This window comes from Saimiri boliviensis, chromosome 2 (assembly GCF_048565385.1).
Source record: "Saimiri boliviensis isolate mSaiBol1 chromosome 2, mSaiBol1.pri, whole genome shotgun sequence".
In the NCBI taxonomy this organism is placed as follows: Eukaryota; Metazoa; Chordata; class Mammalia; order Primates; family Cebidae; genus Saimiri; species Saimiri boliviensis.
In genome coordinates, this window is record NC_133450.1 from 42,501,043 (window position 1) to 42,521,110 (window position 20,068).

Genomic DNA, 20,068 nt, shown 5'->3' on the forward strand with positions numbered 1-20,068 from the left:
GCTTCCTTTATTAAAATGCCTACTTGACTCTTAGAAGGGCTCTTTCACCCTTGGCTCCTTTGGTGGGGAGGAACAGCTCCCTGCTGGTGAGAGTCCAAGGGCACTCTTCCGTCCCTCATTGGTTTCCATTACCTGCCCACATCTCAAGAAATAACTCCTTCACTTAATTCCCTGCACTTAACTCTTTTGAGTTTTCTGCCATTCCTCTGCTGATATAGATCCTTCCCTACAATTGCATCGTAAGAGTGGGATACTGAATTCCTGAGCATGAGGGTAGCAATAGAGAAAAGAAGAGATCAGGAGGGAGGATTCTGGGGTCACAGAAGACCTCCTTCCCATCTATCCTAGGGCTACCTGACTGCCTGTCTGCTCGGGCTCTTCTTTTGCCTCACACTTATGCTGTCTGTGGAGAAGCTGGCCTCTCAGATCTGGTTTAAGTTTTATTTTCTTAAAATTCCAAATTGATTTGCAAGCTCCAGTCTGTAATTCATAACCACTCCATCGACAGGAATTTCTTGTCTAAGCATGTAACTGAGTAAACTCATCACATGGAGAGAAACAAGAAACATACAGATGTCATCCGAAGTTGGGCACATAACAGAGTCTTCAAGGGTTAAGAAACAGCCACACGCTGTGGCTCAGGTACAGTAGGTTTACCAAAGTTTTGCTTTTGTGTTTAAACAATAAAGTAGTTGGTGGTCTGCTGGCTACAGTCTGTTACACATTCCTTCATTTTATTAGGATAACCATAAGCCTCAAAGACCCACCCTGATGTCAGTAGCAGGTTTTATAGAACATTCACAAGTTTCTTCTTGTTGTATTCCGGGGTATATAAAGTGTGAGGCATAATAGGTAACAGGTTGGAAGACCAGTTGAGGGCAGACTAAAGTCTCAATTCCTGATGTGAATATTTAATAACTCCTCATTACAGGAAAAAGTTGACTACCAGATGCCCATTACTGCGGCTCCAGAGCCCACTAAACCTCTTGAGCTTCTCCAGGAGCAGGGGTATGTTCTGGCAGTTACTTCTGCCATTCCAATCACCTGGTGGTCAGGACATGCCCAGTAGATTTAGGAACACTGGAGAGGAGCATTTGCTGGAAACCTCTCATCTGTTATTTAGCAACCACACGGCTAATTACTTCTGATACAGTGATTTGCTAAGACGATAGAGCAGGATAGGTTTAAAATAAAAATGTAAAGCAAACTCAAAAGCATTGTAACAAATGTACCTTCACATCGGCATGTGAGGATTACTCATATACCATTTCAGGATGGGGGTCTCTGAGATCATCCCCTAAGCCTGAACTACAGTTAATCGGCATGACAGTGACCCAGCTTTGCCCTCCGTGAAAAAAAACCCTCCCAATTTGTCAGGTTCTAGATGTTGTCATTTGTCCAGCTGTGTTTTGACCGCAGCTGGTCTGGGAATCGAATTGTTTTGCATTTCCATGGCACATGAAATTTCATGACGGAATGCTCATGTGGTGGTCTCATGCCTCAACTCCCTGGCGTACATGGGAGGGTCTTGCTGCTCAGCCTTCTACTCTGTGCTCCTGTCTTTTCCAGCATGCTCCGTTGCCCCAAACTGATGATGGGAGAGCCAGGCTGCAGTGATGTGCAGGTTTCAAAATCCCAGTATAGAGGAAGCTTAAGTGTCATTTGTGTTGCTGTATTTTTTAAAAAAAAAAAAAAAAAAAAGCAAGATGAAGTCTTGCCATCTTGCTCAGGCTGGTCTCAAGCTCCTGGGCTCAGGCAAACCTCCACTTTGGCCTCCCAAAGTCCTGGGATTATAGGCAGGAGCCACCGTGCCTGGCCAGAGGAAGTTCACGTTTTAAGAAAAAAGGCTTTTTATAAAACACTTTTTATGCAATATATAGGATGAGTCTATTGAATTGGCCTTAAAAATCCAAATGCAAAAACTCCTTACAGATAACAAATGATTTGAAATTAAAAATAAAATATGAAATAGACACAACTTTCTGTTACCATATTCTGTTTAAAGACTTGGTTTTCAATTTCTCTTAAAATAAAATGCAAGAAACAGCAATAAGCTCTATAAGGCCATGCTTGCTCTGGTCTTACCATATCTGAACACCCTTCTTTCCCCAAGTTGTAGCTACTCTGGCTTGCTCTTGGTTTCTTATATATACCGTATGCCTCATAGAATATCTTCCTCTTTCTTTCCTCCTTTAGATTTCAGCTTTTTTGTTTTTTGACAGAGTCTTTCTCTGTCGCCCAGGCTAGAGTGAAGTGGCTCCAATATTCACTCATTGCAACTCTGCCTCCCAAGTTCAAGCGATTCTCCTACCTCAGCCTCCAGAGTAGCTGGGACTACAGGTGCGCACCATCACACCTGGCGAATTTTTTTGTATTTTTAGTAGAGATGGGATTTTGCCATATTGGCCAGGCTGGTCTTGAATTCTGGGCCTCAAGTGATTCACCTACCTCAACCTGGGATGACAGGAGTGAACTGCACCTGTCCAGATTTCAGCTTTAAAATCATTTTTTTTCAGAAGTCTTCCCAGAACCAGGTAAAGTCCCTCTTGATTTTATAGTCTTCTGGACTTCTCTGTAGAGAAAGCAATTAATTATTTGTGTATCTATGTATTCAATGTCCTGTTCCCTTCCAGACTGTAAGCACCAGGAATAGTGGATGCTACATTCTCAATGCCTAGCGAAGTGCCTGGCATGTAGACTAATGTCTAATTGTTGAATTATTTAGACAATACATGTTTATTATAAAACAAAGTACTGAAAGTACAGAAAAATACAAAGAAGAAAATTTAAATCTATAACCCTATCTCCCAGGGATAACAACAATTAACATTTTGTTGTTTCTTAGTGGCTTTAAAAAAAAAATAAACATATGCAGTGTATAAATAAGCATTGTTGCTAAAAGTCATATCCTGTGGCCATTTAGAAGAGTTTTCTTAAAATGTGCTAGGCTCTGGGTGTTCCAAACTGGTGTCAGTTGAGGAGAGTTTTGAGCCAAGGTATGACCATTCTAAGGCTGGTGAGGCATGGGAAGTCTGGATTAAAATCCAGCTCCCAGGAGCAAATTCGGGACTCTTCCTGCTCCATTGTGACTCTAAGAGTATTTACCTAGACCCTTTTAGTAAAGTAACAATTTTTTAAGTATTTAGAAATATGTTACCTCACCATTTGTTTAACTTTTTTTTTTTTTTTTTTTTTTTTTTTTTAAGATGGAGTCTTGCTCAGTCGCCAGGCTAGAGTGTAGTGCCTTGATCTCAGCTCACTGCAACCTCTGTCTCCCAAGTTCAAGAGATTCTCCTGCCTCAGCCTCCTGAGTAGCAGGGACTACAGGCTCACACCACCACGCCCAGCTAATTATTTTTGTATTTTTAGTAGAGACGGGGTTTCACCATGTTGGCCAGGATGGTCTCCATCTCTTGACCTCGTGATCTCCCCACTCAGCCTCCCAAAGCGCTGGGATTACAGGCGTGAGCCACTGCACTCGGCCCATTTGTTTAACTTTTGTTGCTGTTGCTGCTGTTCTTCTTTCCCCTCATTCATATTATGGGGGACGCTTTTTAGAACTTTGGTACTAGATCGCCAATTCCTAATTATTTTGTAATGTGGGGGTGGCTAGAAATGCTCTGGGAACAATGTGTTAATCTCCCTCCATTCCCAAATAATGATTGACTTTCTTGTACCAAGTGCCTAACACAGTTTATTTCATAAAACATGCTTCTATCAAGGGGCTAAGTCCACAGAGTAGATACTGTTCTTACTCCCATTTTATACATGAGGAGACATGGCTTAAAGAGGTCACAGAACTTGCCCATGGCCATACAGCTATAGTCAGCTTGAGTCCAAAACCTAGACTCTGAACCCCATTCCACACTTGCTAAAGTGGCTCCCTGTAGGTTTTAGCAAGCAGATCAGGAATATGGGCAGATTTCAAAGAGCCCTGAAAACCCACTGCACTGCAGTAAAATAGATATTTGGTTTTCATCTCATTTTCTAGCCTGTAACTCCTAAAATCTCCAAAGCAATGTCTTTTTGTATGCTAATGCGTTGGCTAATGGTTGGAAGTCTCCAGGTAGCTTCAAGATGGAGGCCGATTGCAGGGAAGTCCAAGGCATGAGTAGAGGGTTGGGACTTTCAGCCCATCTCACAACCTCTGGGAAGTGGAGAGGGGATGAATTTAATTATTACCAGTGACCATGATTTAATCAATCATACCTATGTAATGAGGCTTCCATAAAACCTCCCAAAAGACTGAGTTCAGGGGGCTTCTGGATAGCTGGACATGTGGAGGGTCCTGGAAGGTGGTGCACCCAGAGAGGGCATGGAAGTTCTGTGCCCCTTCCTCACATAATCTTACCCTAGACAGTTCTTTATCTGTGCCCTTTGTAATATCCTTCATAATAAACCAGAAAATGTAAGTTGTTTCCTAAGTTCTGTGACCCACTTTAGCAAATTAATTGAATTCAAAGAGGGAGTTGTGGGAATCCTGACTTATCCCAGAGACCCAGACTGGCAACTGGCATCTGAAGTAGAGGGCAGTCTTCTAGGACTTAGCTCTCAAACTGTGGAATCCAATACCACCTCCAGGTACATAGTGTCAGAATTAAATTGAAATAGAGCTGTATAATTGATGCTCGCTTGGTGTGTGGGGGAAAAACCCTTACACATTTAGTTACAAAAATGTTCTGTCTTGTGAGAAGATAGTAGGAGAAACTGAATTTGTTTTTCTTTAATAGGCTCAGATTTGGTGTCAGAAGTGGGATTTACTAGATGGGCCTCTGGTTCACAAGAACATGTGATTTTGGGTAAAAAAGGACAAACAGGTGGAGGGTGATAAACTTTTGATTCTTGGGAGATCATGTGGCCACGTATTAAAACAGGAGTTATTAAGAAATAATATTTAGGCAGCTAGAAAGGGTGAAGGTTCTCAGTGGAATTTTCCTTTAATTAAAAGAAACCCCTTAACCATTTTCTTTCTAACAGAAAACAGCATAAAAAACTAGACTGACAAGCATTGATATGCAAATGCTGGCAGCTAGAAACCAGGTCCATCCAATGTGGCAGTTCCTGCCCTCTTTTCCTCGTCATCACCTGTGGCAGGTGTCATGGCCACCTCCAGATAACACCACATGTGCGGGATATTGTGGTGACCTGCATTTCCATATTAAAAGGCTAGAGTGGGAGGGTCCGTTTTTTCTGAGGGCTACATGAATGACATACCTGGTTAAACCAATCCCAAGCCCTGTGCAACTCAGATACCACCTCCTCCAGCCTCCCAATATAACCAACTGCTTTCTGTGGCATGTGGGGTTTCTCTGTTTGGAGCCTCCCTCCCTCTGTGCGGGGGAGCTGTTTTCTTCTTTCTTTCTTCTTTCTTGCCTATTAAACTTTCCACTCCTTAAAATCACTCCACGTATGTCTGTGTTGTTAATTGTATTGCTTGAGACAAAGGACCCATGGTGTTTCTCCAGTCATTGGAGCCATATCACCGTGGTATGAAGCAGTAGCTGTGTTGCACTCAATTACTAAAGGTAAAAGTTACCAGTGGAATTTAAAGATGCGTTCAACCCCTGGGGAGTTGGTTTGCTGGATCCTTAAAGAGATGCAAACTTATAACAAACAACAAAAAAGTAAAATATACAGTTCCGTGGTTATTGCTATCTGTAATAGCTAAAATGAAATTAAAAGACAGTGCTGTGTCAGACCTTGATGCTATGCCCAGTGCAGATTTCAGTGAGTTAGAACTTCAGTCCTTAGCTTCAGAGCCATCTCCCGGAAAAAAGTTATGCCAGGACTACAGAAAGTACCTCTAAGACCTGTGTTTACCAAGAAGGTAGTCAATGTGTGGAAAAGGCAAAACAAAGAAGCTACTGAAACCACAGGGTATAGTGTGAAGGGATTGCTTCATTTTATAGACTGGTATCATCAGCTTCCTGAAGAACCTTTACTAAAACAGATTGAGAGAGTATCTTTGGTTTTAAATGCTGCAGAGTGGAAGAATATGTCTGGGTTGATGCAATATCCGTATCTCACTATGAAACACTGATGGGCCAGAGGTGATTCCTGACGGAATAGCCAGCCTGGTGAACTGGATACTCTGAAGAGAGAGATTGCCTGACTTCACCTAGAAATGCTAAGTGAAACACTCCAGTTACAGCAGCTGATATGCTTCATGTGCAAACCTTGTGAGACCAGCTTTATAATGACTGGGAAATTCACCTGCTGAGTTATGGTAAATGTTATTAAGGGGGCTCCTTTAATGTAGATCCTCATAGAACCTTACTATTTTGCAAACCCAAAAGCAAGTTCAGGAAGCTTTATCCAGTTTGCTATCATAGCTTCCCTCAAGGGTCTTACAGATGCTAATGAAAACATTAGGTTAATTAACAAGAGAATAAAAAAGATAGAGAAGAGAGTCAAAGAACTTTCCAGGAAGGTGGACATTTTTAAATGGTTATTAAGAAATAAGGTGACTACCGGCGAATTTTAACAGCGTGATGTCTCACAGAAAGTTCTCCGCTCCCAGACACGGGTCCCTTGGCTTGCGCCTCGGAGGTACGGCAGCAGGCATCATAGGAAGGTGAACAGCTTCCCTAAGGATGACCCTTCCAAGCAAGTCGGTCCACCTCACAGCCTTCCTGGGATACAAGGCTGGCATGACCCACATCCCACATGCGGGAAGTCCACAGGCCAGAATCCAAGGTGAACAAGAAGGAGGTGGTAGAGGCTGTGACCACTGTGGAGACGCCACCCACGGTGGTTGTGGGCATTGTGGGCTACGTGGAAACCCCTCAAGGCCTCCAGAACTTCAAGACCATCTTTACTGAGCACGTCAGCGAGGAGTGCAAGAGGCATTTCTATAAGAATTGGCATAAATCTAAGAGGAAAACCTTTACGAAGTACTGCAAGAAATGGCAGGATGAGGATGGAAAGAAGCAGCGGGAGAAGGACTTCAGCAGTGTGAAGTACTGCCAAGTCATCCGCATCACTGCCCACACTCAGATGCACCTGCTTCCTCTGCGCCAGAAGGTGGCCCAACCGATGGAGGCACCATGGCTGAGAAGCTGGACTGGGCCTGTGAGAGGCTGGAGCAGCAGGTACCTGTGAACCAAGTGTTTGGGCAGGATGAAATGATCAACATCATTGGGATGACCCACAGCAAAGGCTACAAAGGGGTCACCAGTTGTTGGCACATCAAGAAGCTGCCCCGCAGGCCGGGCGCTGTGGCTCAAGCCTGTAATCCCAGCACTTTGGGAGGCCGAGGTGGGTGGATCACGAGGTCGAGAGATCGAGACCATCCTGGTCAACATAGTGAAACCCGTCTCTACTAAAAATACAAAAAATTAGCTGGGCATGTTGGCGTGTGCCTGTAATCCCAGCTACTCAGGAGGCTGAGACAGGAGAATTGCCTGAACCCAGGAGGCGGAGGTTGCGGTGAGCCGAGATCGCGCCATTGCACTCCAGCCTGGGTAACAAGAGCGAAACTCCGTCTCAAAAAAAAAAAAAGAAGCTGCCCCGCAAGACCCACTGAAGCCTGAGTAAGGTGGCCTATATTGGGGCATGGCACCCTGCCCATGTGTCCTTCTCTGTGACATGTGCTGGGCAGAAAGGCTACCATCATTTCACTAAGATCAACAAGAAGATCTATACGATTGGCCAGGGCTACCTTATCAAGGATGGCAAGCTGATCAAGAACAATGCCTCCACCAGCTACGACCTGTCTGACAAGAGCAGCAACCCTCTGGGTGGCTTTGTCCACTATGGTGAAGTGACCAATGATTTTGTCACGCTGAAAGGCTGTGTGGTGGGAACGAAGAAGTAAGGGTTCACCCTCCGTAAGTCCTTGCTGGTGCACATCAAACGGCGAGCTCTGGAGAAGACTGACTTAAGTTCATTGCCACTGCTTTCACATTTGGCCATGGCTGCTTCCAGACTACGGAGGACAAGAAAGCATTCATAGGACCACTCAAGAAAGACCAAATTGCAAAGGAAGAAGGAGCTTAACACCAGCAACAAACTTTGCAGCTGATGGAGTCTCAATAAAAAGAAAAAGAAAGAAGGTGAATAAAGAAAACATTGATAAAGGTGAAACTAAGAGGAAAAAGAGGAGAGCCATGGGATTTGTCTGAGCAGGGTGGAAATCTTTATATGGTTATCAAGAAATGAGGTGAATAAAATGGAAATGTATGGGGTCAAAATAAAGCTCTTAAGGTTGGATGGACCAACAGGAGCCCCAGCTGGCCCTGTAACATTAATGGGCTCCAAAGAAGTTTGCTGTATTTACCCTAGTTTGGAGAAATATGAAAAGTCAGGAGGCAAAGATTATAATGAGAAAAATGATCTAAAATTGCCTAAAGCAACAGTCAGGCAGATTAATTAAGATCAAGATTGACAAAAGGGCTGGGGTCTCTTGGCTCAACCTCAGGGACCCAGAGGCCTTTTGCACAAGAGTGAGTGAAATGGTCAGGGGTGGAGAATCTCCAGGGCTCCTTGACACAGGAACCCAATGTACTGTGACTTCAAAGCATGTCTGTAAAGTCCTAAGGGAGGCTATAGTTAGGAAAGTAAGAGTTGACAGAATTAAGATGTTAAATTAATTTAGTCTAAAGCTGCCTCCTTACATGGTTTAAGTTTGGCATAAAGTTTTCTCCATACACAGTGAACTCTAACCTAACCAAGTGTATAAACAGACTGTTATTACTTTGCAACACGTTGCTGAAATCTCAGCTGATCACAGGCAGCCAACTCTTCAAGCCTTGTTTAAACAAGGCAAATGAAAGCTGTAACCAATACAGTTGCTTCTGTACCTCATGTAAACCAAAAAGTATCTGAGACAAGTCTCAGTCAGTTTAGAAGTTTATTTTGCCACAGTTAAGGACATACCTCAGGAGGGCCTGACCCCAAGTACCCAAGATGGTTGGGCTACAGCTTGGTTTTCTACATTTTAGGGAGACACCAATCAACACATGTAAGATGTACATTGGTTGGGTTAGGGAAGGGGAGACCACTGGGAGTAGGGATTAGGGGAGAAAGTTCCAGGTTTCTGGGTCCTAGGTGGATTCAAAGATTTTCGGATTGGCAACTGATTGAAAGTTTATCTAAAGCCCTAGAATCCATAGAAGGGAGTGTCTAGGTTAAGATGAGTGGTTGTGAAGACCAAGGTTTTATTATGCAGTTGAAGCATCCAGGTAATAGGATTCAGAGAGAATAGATTGTAGATGTTTCTTATCAGGCTTAAAAAGCTGTCAGACTCTTACTTAATTCTCTCCTCCATCAGGGAAAAGACCTGGAAAGGGAAAGGAATTCTCTACAGAATGCAGACAGCTTTGCAAGGCCATTACAAAATATATATTTTAGGGTAAAATACTTCGATTTCTTTTAGGACCTGCTATCTGTCATGTGATGCTATACTAGTCAGGCTGGAACTAGTCAGGCTGGAATTTGGTGTCTTTAAAAAAAATTTTTTTTTTGAGACTGTATCTTGCTCTGTCACTCAGGCTGGAGTGCAGTGGCGTGATCTTAGCTCACAGCAAACTCCACCTCCTGGGTTCAAGTGATTCTCTTGCCTTAGCCTCATGAGTAGCTGGGACCACAGGTGTTTGCCACTGTTACAGGAAGTGGGTCTGTATCCAGACCCCAAAAAAGGGTTCTTGGATTTCACACAAGAAAGAAGTCAGGGCGAGCCCACAGAGTAAAGTGAAAGCAAGTTTGTTAAGAAAGTAGAGGAATAAAAGAATGGCTACACCATAGACAGCAGCCCTAAGGGCTGCTGGCTGCCCATTATCATGGCTATTTCTTGATGCTAAACAAAGAGTGGATTATTCATGCCAACACTTTTTAGACTATACAGGGTAACTTCCTGACATTGCCATGACATTTGTAAACTGTCATGGCGTTAATGGGAATATAGTAGTAAGGACACCAGAGGTCACTCCCACAGCCATCTTGGTTTTGGTGGGATTTAGTCAGCTTCTTTATGGCAACCTATTTTATCAGCAAGGTTTTTATGACCTGTATCTTGTGCCGACCTCATAGCTCATCCTGTGACTTAGAATGCTTTAACTGTCTGGGAATGCAGCCCAGTGGGTTTCAACCTTATTTTGCCTATGTCCTATTTAAGATAGAGTTGCTCTGATTCACATGCCTCTGATAACACCACGCCCAGCTAATTTTTGTATTTTTAGTAGAGACAGGGTTTCACCATGTTGGCCAGGTTGGTCTCGGACTCCTGACCTCAAGTGATCCGCCCACCTCAGCCTCCCAAAGTGCTGGGATTACAGGCATGAGCCACGAGAATTTGGTGTCTAATTGCCACAAAAAGTCTTAATATCTCTGTTTTAATATTAATGCTGGTCAGTTATGCCTGAATTCCAAAGAGAGGAGGGTATCACAAGGCAAGTCCAACCCCTACTTCCTACCATGGTCTGAACTTCTTAACTTTGGAATACCCTTGGCCAAGAAGAAGGATTCATTGAGCTAGCTGGGGGTGCTTAGAATTTTATTTTTAGTTTACACTCACTCCTGTTTGCTATATGTCACTTTCTTTTTTCTGTCCATACATGTTATCTGACCACATGTGGTCAGCCCCGAAGTCATCGGAACCTAATCTCATCCTGGGATTGCCCAATTTGTGAATCATTGTTTGCTCGATTAGACTTTATTAAACTTAATTTGTCAAAAGCTTTTCTTTTAACAAAGATAAAAGTTTATAGGAGAGTTAGTATATTTAAACATGCTTTATGGAAAGTGGTTGCATCTCTTTTGTCTGACTGTATTTTGGAGATGGACATTGTATCTGACTGGGAAATGTTTCCCATACCTAGTACCGTAAAACAGAAGGGCAAATCTGCCCTTCAATCACTATTAATTGTGCAGGTTAATTAGGAACTAGTAAAATTGCCTGAGCCCACACAGTGTAGATTAGAAGCTTAAGTGCTAGTAGGGGCAAATTCTTTGATAGTCTTATATGGAAGATAGACTAGGGCTTATGGCTCAAAAGTAAGCACCTCCCAGTGACAACTGTGAAGCATTTGAACCAGAGTGACTCCATCTTGAATAGGGGCTGGGTAAAGAATAAGGCTGAGACCTACCGGGCTGCCTTCCCAGGTCGTTAGGCATTCTTAGTCATAGGATGAGATAGGAAGTCAGCACAAGATACGGGTCACAAAGACCCTTCTGATAAGACAGGATGTAGCAAAGAAGCTGGCCAAAACCCACCACAACCAAGACAGCAATGAAAGTGACCTCTGGTCATCCTCACTGCTCATTTTACACATATATTTTAATTATAATGCACTGGCCTGCTAAAAGACACTCCTGCCAGTGCCAGGACAATTTACAAATGCCATGGCAATGTCAGGAAGTTACCCTGAGGGGAAGAACCCTCAGTTCCGGGAATTGCCCACCTCTTTCCAGGAATACTCATGAATAATCCACCCCTTGTTTAGCATATGATCAAGAAATCGCTATTACTATACACAGTCAAGCAGCCATGCTGCTGATCTGCCTGTGGAGCAGCCATTCTTTATTCCTTTACTTTAATAAACTTGCTTTCACTTTACTCTATGGACTTGCCCCAAATTCTTTCTTGCATGAGCGCCAAGAACCATCTCTTGGGGTCTGGATTGGGACCTTTTTCCAATAACTAGTAGGACTTTGGTCTAGAGAATTTCCACTTGAGGGGCATTTGCCTTGCTATGGGACATTAATGTAAGGTACCCTTATGACTAAAGCATATAAAATGATCCTGAAACCCAAAATACCCATGATGTCTTGAGTGTTAGAAAATCACTCTAATGTGGACAACAGTGCCCAGAAGAGTTCCTGATAAAATGGAAAGTTTTACACAGGGCCATGCTACCTGAGGAATTCAAGGAGATTCTCACAAGGAGGGAGCCACTTTCCCCCTAGGTCTGACTCTGGAACTGTGTGAGGAGTTGCTGGACTCCTCTGTTGCTTGAACATGCCATAGAGACAGCAGTCACCTGACTGACAAAGAGCTACTTGGTTTGTGGTGGCAGTTCCATGGTGAACGGACAACACACCATTGGGAATGATGCCACTCTCTGACTGAAGAAGGTAAAAACAAATTAGCTTGGTGAGCTGACTTGCATGTCATTTTACCAGTGGTAATGGAAACAACTGAACAGTGCTAAAAGCCTCTAGGTTTGGGTTTCTATGGACTCACGATCAGTGACCAAAGGCCTGATGGCAGAGGAGGGCAGTGGAAACCCGGTCTATTAAAGGGATGCCCATATGGAGCGTGGTCCTTTGGAAATTACTATGGAAATTTAATGGGTGCCTTAAAGTAGGTATCTCAATGCTCATCAGAAGAACTCCTTCCAGGTTCTAAAGGTGTCTGGAATCAATAAGTAGATATCCCCATGTGCTTACTTAACGGGGCCACTTGGGTACCTAATGTGAATGGATATGGGAGTTGTGCAGCAGTGCAGAGACAAGCTAATCTAGACATGTTCCTCTTGCATCCTCTGGGACACAAAATGCCAATAAAGACTGTTCCGTTTGTCAGCAAAAGAGACAGAGCCTGCCTATGGCCATGTGGCAGATCCCTGGTGGGAAGGTCCTGAACATAGCTGGCAAGTGAGACTGATGCTGGTGGCCCTGAGGGGCTGTGAATGGGTCTTGACAGAAATAGACACTGACTCTGGATTTGGCTTTGCTTACAGAGTGGAAGATGCAAATGCTCAGAGTGCTATAAAAAAACAGAACAGATGATATTGCATGAATTTGGACAGCTGACCTTCATTTCTTTAGACCAAGGAACACACTGTACAGCAATGGGCAGAGAGTTATCTGTCTCAGAGTAATAGTTGAATAGAGAAGTGGAACATGAAAATAAAATATTGGTTGTCTAAGATAGGAGAGATAAATGCATGCAGGGCTGGCTTGCATGCCTTCATGAGTGTGTGCTCATGCTCAACATGAGTGGGACTAAAGGACTGTCCCCACTAGAGTTTCCTCTGTTTTCTGGTGGAGATGGGGAAAAGTGGGTAAGGAGGGATGCCAGGATGACTATGCAATTCTTACCAAGGGAGCAGCACACTGGTATAATGACTGTACTTTGTTTTTCTCTCTTCCCTACATCATCTTGATTTTCCCCCCTTACCTAATGCAGTCAGTAGTCACAGGACCAGGGCTGTCATAACAAGTACCGGAAACAGGGATGATTCCCAAGCAAGACATGGTACCTATGTTTTTAAACCTTATGTCAGAATTCCTAAGGACCTAATAGGGGTGGGTTATGCCTTCATCCCATCTGGCAAAATTGGGGTTAACAGTGAATACAGCTGTATTGCCTGGTGGTAAAAATAGCTCACTAGTTCTGCACCTAAGTAATATTAACTTCTCTGAATAGGAATGGACTGAGGGAGAGGTATTTGCTAGACTATTATTATGCCTATAGTATAGACCAGCATAATGTTCCTTCCAAAGGTGGAACATTTGAGTTAATGCAGAGAAAGAGAAATAGTAGCCTAGGGTAAAATAATAAATAAATGGGTTATGGAGTAAGGGAAAACCAGTGTATTAGTCCATTCTCATGCTGCTAAAAAAGACATACCTGAGACCAAGTAATTTAATTGACTCAGTTTGGCATGGCTGGGGAGGCCTCAGGAAACTTATAATCATGATGAAACTTACAGACATGCTCTTCTTCACATGGCATGGCAGCAGAAGTGCCAAGCAAAAGGGGGACGAACCCCTTATAAAACCAGCAGATCTCATGATAACTAATTCACTATCATGAGAACAGCCTGAGGGTAACTGCCCTCATGATTAAATTGTCTCTCACCACACGTGAGGATTATGGGAACTACCATTCAAGATGAGATTTGGTTGGAGACACAGCCAAATCATATCATCCAATATTGTATTAATACCTTGAGAGAGGCTCAGAGAAAGAGATGACATTGTCTCTTATCTCAATTATATCAGATCCCTAAAAGGTAAAATTATATGTTTGCTGAGACCACTCTGATCACTCTGGCTTTTTTTTTTTTTCTTTTTCCTTTTTTTGAGACAGGCTCTCACTCTATCACCCGGAGTGGAGCACAGTGACTTGATTATGGCTTATTGCAGGCTCAACCTTTTGGATTGAAGTAGTCCTCCTGCCTCAGTCTCCTGAGTAGCAGGGACTACAGGTGTATACTACTACACTTAGCTAATTTTTAAATTATTTGTAGAGACAAGGTCTCACTGTGTTGCCCAGGCTGGCACTCTGGCTTTTAGAGGCTGATAAGATCAAATAGAAGTCTGCAAACCTGAGTGGCCTCACCCTGGGAGACATATTCATACCATATGATGGACTGGACAACCTGTTAATAATTGAATGGGATACTGGTAATATGGCAGTATCTTTTGAGTTTTTATATTCTTTTGATGAAAGGGATCGGAGTTTGAAGAGTGGGAGTGGACAGTGATACTATGAAATATATATTTGGTCTCTGTCTCCTGGCGCATATAACTTTAAAAATCCTTGGAATTGCCAAAGTCTTTTTCTGTGCTAATGAGTAGACTGATGGTCGGCACCCCCTGGGTAGTATCAGGGTGGGGTATGGTCACATGAAGACCAAGGCATGATTAGAGGGTTGGGACTTTCATTTCCACCCCTAACCTCAGGAGAAGGGAGAAGGCTTAAAGTTAAGTTGATCACCAATGGCCAATGATCTATTCAATTATGTCTATGTTATGAAGCTTTCAGAAAAACCTAAAAGGACTGGGTTTGTGGGAGGGGGAGCATCCAGGAAGGGGAAAAAGAATACTTTGACATACTGGGGATTTATTCCCCAACTGCAAGGGGAAAGAAGCTCCAGCATTAGGGATACCTCCAGACCTTACCCTATGTATCTCTCCATATGGCTGTGCATTCGTATCATTTAAAATATCCTAGCCAAGCACAGTGGGTCATGCCTGTAATCCCACCACTTTGGGAGGCTGAAGCGGGTGGATCGCTTGAGCCCAGGAGTTTGAGACCAGCCTGGTCAACATGGTGAAACTCTGTCTCTACCAAAAATAAACAATTAGCTGGGCGTGGAGGTGCAAGCCCATAATCCCAGCTACTCAGGAGGGTAAGGCACAAGAATTGCTTGAACTCAGGAGGCATAGGTTGCAGTGAGCTGAGATTATTCTACTGCACTCTAGCTCTGGGTGACAGAGCAAGACTTGGTCTCAAAAATATACAATAAAATATCCTTTATAATAAACTAATAAACATAAGTGTTTCCCTGTGTTCTGTGAGCCAGCCTAACAAATTAATCCAACAATAAGAGGAGATTGTGGGAATCCTCATTTATAACAGAGGGGTCAGAAGCACACGTGAAGCAACCTGAGGCTTGTGATTGGCATCTGAAGTTGGTCAATTGGGGAGGCGGCTGTCTTGGGAACTGAACCTGTGGGATCCTGAACTTATGTGATCTGATGCTGTGTCCAGGTAGAGAGTGTCAGGTTGAATTGAATCAGAAGACACCCAGCTGGTGTGTGGCTGGAGGATTACTTGCTTGGTGTGTGGGGAAACACTTCTGGTGTTAGCAGTGTGGTGTGACTGTGTGGTGAGACTATAGCAGGAAGAAGGGGAGTCTGTTTTTTTTTCAACGTCATCACACCCATGAAACATTTTTGTGGTTCTAAACAGAGTTGTAATTTTGGTGGGGAGGGGAGAGAAGATGTCCACGTTTCATCAGATTTGTTTGGAGTAAGAAAAAAATATCTTTCACACACTGCCAAGTTTCAGGAATAAGAAAATAAAGATTCATCTGGATTAGCAATTCTTATACGTATTGATTGGTTACCAAGCACTGTTCTAAGCACTTTGTGTATTGAACTGTTTTGTCTTTGCAGTAACCCTGTGTGTATTGAATCATTTAGTCCTTGCAATAACCTTGCAAAAGAAATACTATTATCCCGACTTTGTGGTTGAAGAAATGAGGCACAGAGAAGTTGTCACTTACCCCAGGTCACACAGCTAGTGTTCAGTGTTGGAGAGATCTCATCCAGGCAATCTGTTTCAGAATCTGCACTTTCTGAACCATAGTAGTTAAATGATAGTGTCCATTTTCCTGTCCCTGAACTTGGAATGTATCTCCTTGTTAATGAGTATAATCAATGTGGTGGTTTTCCCTTCCTCTAGGAAAAGCAAAGCTATTACTAGATTTAATGGATGGTGGACCTTATAATAGAGGACATCTTGGAGTAGAAGAAATAAGCACCTCTCCTCTCCAAGATCAACCATACTAAATGACTCACACCTTTGTGACTATTTTAAGAAGACTGTAGTTCCTCAGGTATGATATTTGAACAACAAAATTCTTCCTGAGGGCAGAGTGCTGAACTGGAAGATGGCTTTCTTGATGAGGGCAGGGACTAGCAAGCAGCTGAAGTGAGAGGGGATCCCACAGAAAACCACTGTATGTACTGGGGAGCAGTGGTCAGAGTTTGCATACAGCTTCTCTTTTTGTGTGCGTTTGTGAATAAACACTTCTTTCCTACATATAGATGGAAACACATTTGATTTGTATGTATTAAGATGCATGTGATTTCAATGATCTGATACATTCTCTACAGCTTTTGAGAGAATGAGACACGACCTAAGTTGCTCCCAAATGGCTTTCAGGTATTACTGCATTTGAGGACTTAACACACATTACAGTTTTTCCCTTTACAGATGGAAAATTCAAGGTAAGGAGTTGAGCTACTTGCTGAGGGGCTCCTAGGAGACTTTAATAGAAAGCTAAGAAGAGAGTCATGACTTTATTCTCCTTCCTGAGGAATTAGCATTTTCCTGATTAAGTGACATTGAGACCAAAAACTGAAATAACAGAGTCTAAAGAGGAGAACTGAATCGATCCCAGGGTCCAAATGAGGTGAAAGACAAAACAGGAAGCATATGCGTTGGAAGCAGGAGGCTTTGGCCGGCACCCACACAGCCTCCAAGGTTTAAGCTGAGTGGGTGTGGGAGAAAGGCCTGAAAAATGCACCCTAGGCTGGCTTTGGAGAGAGGAAGATCCTGTACCTTTCTTCTTTGAATGTTAAATTCCTGGCAGACTCCTACTTTCAAGCCCATTAAAATTCAGGAAGGAAAAAGCGAAGGAAAGTTTTTAAAGAGGAAAAAAGACAACAAACACACCCATTCTTACAAAAATAAAATCCCACCCCAAAAAACCTTTCTGAAAATGTTTTTGAGCTTTAAAAAGCAGAGGGGGTTGGGATGTTGATGGAGCACGTGCCCTCATCGGTGCATTCTGACTGGCTTCTGTGCACATGTGTGTTAACCTGGCTTGATCCTTGGAAAGAAGCAGACCTGTTCTCCCCCTGGAAGAAGAAATAGAGCCCATTTCTGTCCATGGGCTAGATCCCACTGTGTGTTAATGTGGTTAGGTGGGGTGTCGGGGACAATTTGTTCCACATCAGTGCCTCAAAATAAGAGCCTCTCACTCTGGAAAAGTTTCCTTTCCAATCCACCCTCCAATGCAATCAACGGTCCTCGCCAAATCTTCCCTTCAGTCTCAGATTTCGGTTATATAAACTGTTCTAATCAAACAGCCTCCTTCCAATTCAGCAAAGGGTAAAACAGCCATTTACTCAAACAGCTAGTGCCTTATGTAACCAGAGCTCAGTACACAAATTATGAGAAATCTGCTCATTCATTCAGGTGCCTCAGGTAAATAATAGCAGGCAGATTCCATAGCTAGCATTGGTCTCGTTGGCAGAATTTTATTCAGGCAGCTAAAAGCCTTCTTGCCTGTTTTACCCTGAGAGGTCAGTCCTTCCTGCAATTTATCTCCAGGTTCAGCAGCACATTGTACAGTACACTTAGCACCTGCCCACCAACCTCAATGAATCTTAAACGCTGCCTTATATTTAAATGCTACTAAAAACTTCTCTAAAGAAGGTGTTTAGTGGCTGCTTGGCATTCCCCTGAATTATATTTAACCCATCTCCTATTTTGGAGTATTTAGATTATGTCCATTTGGGGAGTTGTTATAAATTCTACTATGAGAATGTTCTCTTATTTAAATATTTATGTTACTGTCCCCATAGTATAAATTCCTACCAGTGGAATTTCTGGTAGGAATTTATACCATGGGGTCGAGGATATGCCTATTTTGATGGCTTGTTGTTACATACTCTCAAATTGCTTTCCAGAAAGGTGAAATGAATTTATATTCCCATCAGCCACTGCCCCAATACTCTAATTAAAGTCATTTTATAATTTTACTTATATATCTTTTAAATAAAAAAAATTTTAAAGAGATGATATCTCACTATGTCGCCCAGCTGGTCTTGAACTACTGGGCTTGGGCATTCCTCCTGCCTTGGCCTCCCAAAGTGCTAGGATTACAGGCGTGAGCCGCGGTAACTGACACATTTTATAACTTTAGAAAAATGATTAAAAAGAGAAAAAAACTCTTTCCAAAACTGCTTTCCTTAGGAAAATAAAATACATATAGAAACGATTTGATGATCTCTTATTCATCTATCCTTTCATTTGCTACTAGGAAAAAAAATCTTGGGAGGCTAAAATACAACTGTGAGCTGCTACCAGACTGATGTGATAGATTTACCTTCTATCCAATATTGTAAGTCCTCAAGATGTGCTTCCTTTTTCTGTTTCCCTTTGTAGACACCAATTACAAGCTCTGATCGCCAATCCTCCAAGGATTGAGAAGAGGTGGTTTCTATTGACACAGCAGAAGGGAACTTGCTATGAGGAGAGAGGAGGGCTCAGGTTCTGTGCTGTCAGCAAAAAGCGCCTATAAACAGAGTCCAACACATTAAGCCCTTGCTGTTAATATGCTGTCTAGGCTTTAAACATTGCTTTTCTCTCTGTCTTCTACACTTCAACTTTCAACCTTGTTTCTGTCCTTGTATTCGTATAAATGACTGGACTCAGCATGTCTTCTCTCCTGGGGATTCAATGGCCAAGCTACTTGTCACCCAAGCTACTGTCGTGACCCAGTGTGGACATGATCCTAGCCTCTTCTCTACTGTATAATGAATGAAAAACTTGACAACATTTGACCCATGACTCAGAAAACCTAAGAGTCTTCCTTCCTTTGGGACAATGTAAATGGATACTCCCTGCAGAAATCGGAGCAGCAATCCCTTTGTTGATCGTTGATGGAAACCTGGAGGGTATTTAGGGAGTGTTAAGAAGAAAAGTTTGTGGGTGCCACACTTAGGGTAGAAACAAATTGCTAGCAAAACAATTATGAGCCTTTGTTTTCAAATCTATTTTACCCAGGAATGTTTCTCTACCCTCTGCACATGATTAAGATCCCTAGGGCTCTCATGCTAACATCTGGCTGCTCAGGTCTCTCTCCAAGATGTCATTTATCAAGCACTTACTATTAGGTTGCTGCAAAAATTGTTGTGGTTTTTGCCATTTTAAAGTAATGGCAAAAACTGCGATTACTTTTGCACCAACCTAATATATGCCGGGCATTCCTATGTACTAACTTAAAAATGTTCTCATTTAACCCTCACAACTGCAATCTTATGAGGCAGGCACTCTTATTATTATCATTTTCTATTGTACCAATGAAGGAAAAAGTTAAGAAACTTCTTGGAAATTACGCAGTGAGGAAGCAAGGAAAGCTGCCTGGCTTTCAGAACCACATGATTAACCATGGTTCTATATTGCCAATTTATTTAGATTCTTTTGTTCTAGGTTTTTCTTCTCCACCACCAAAAATCAATAAATCACTTGTGTTCTTATTCTCTCAGGGCCTTGCAAAGTGGTTAAGTTAATCTGGTAAACAAATTTAGGTGGTTAATGGCTGACAACGGATTACCCATCTCAGGAGATGTATTGTACACTAGAACTTTCACTGAGAAAAGCCTAGGGGTGGCAGCCAAGGAGATCTGAGAGAGATATGTTAGTGGGAAGGGAAAGCAAAAAATGGTGGTAATGGGAAGTGGAAGAGTGTGGTGGGTAGAACATTTTTGGGTAGGGGAGCTTCTTCTGTCATCAGCCAATGGCTCACTCAGCACACAGGACAAGACAAACCCTGGATATAATAATGTTTAGGCCTTTGTTAGGAATGACTGAATGCTCAAA

At 42.7% G+C, this 20,068-nt stretch overlaps 1 protein-coding gene and 1 pseudogene across 1 annotated transcript in view; one reads left to right on the top strand and one right to left on the bottom strand.

Annotated features, from left to right (window-relative positions):
* Positions 1 to 20,068, bottom strand: part of PRKCH (protein kinase C eta) — a 347,816-nt gene that overhangs the window by 312,263 nt on the left and 15,485 nt on the right. The gene's annotated exons all lie outside the window — the stretch shown is intronic.
* Positions 6,492 to 7,998, top strand: LOC101043831 (large ribosomal subunit protein uL3-like; annotated as a pseudogene).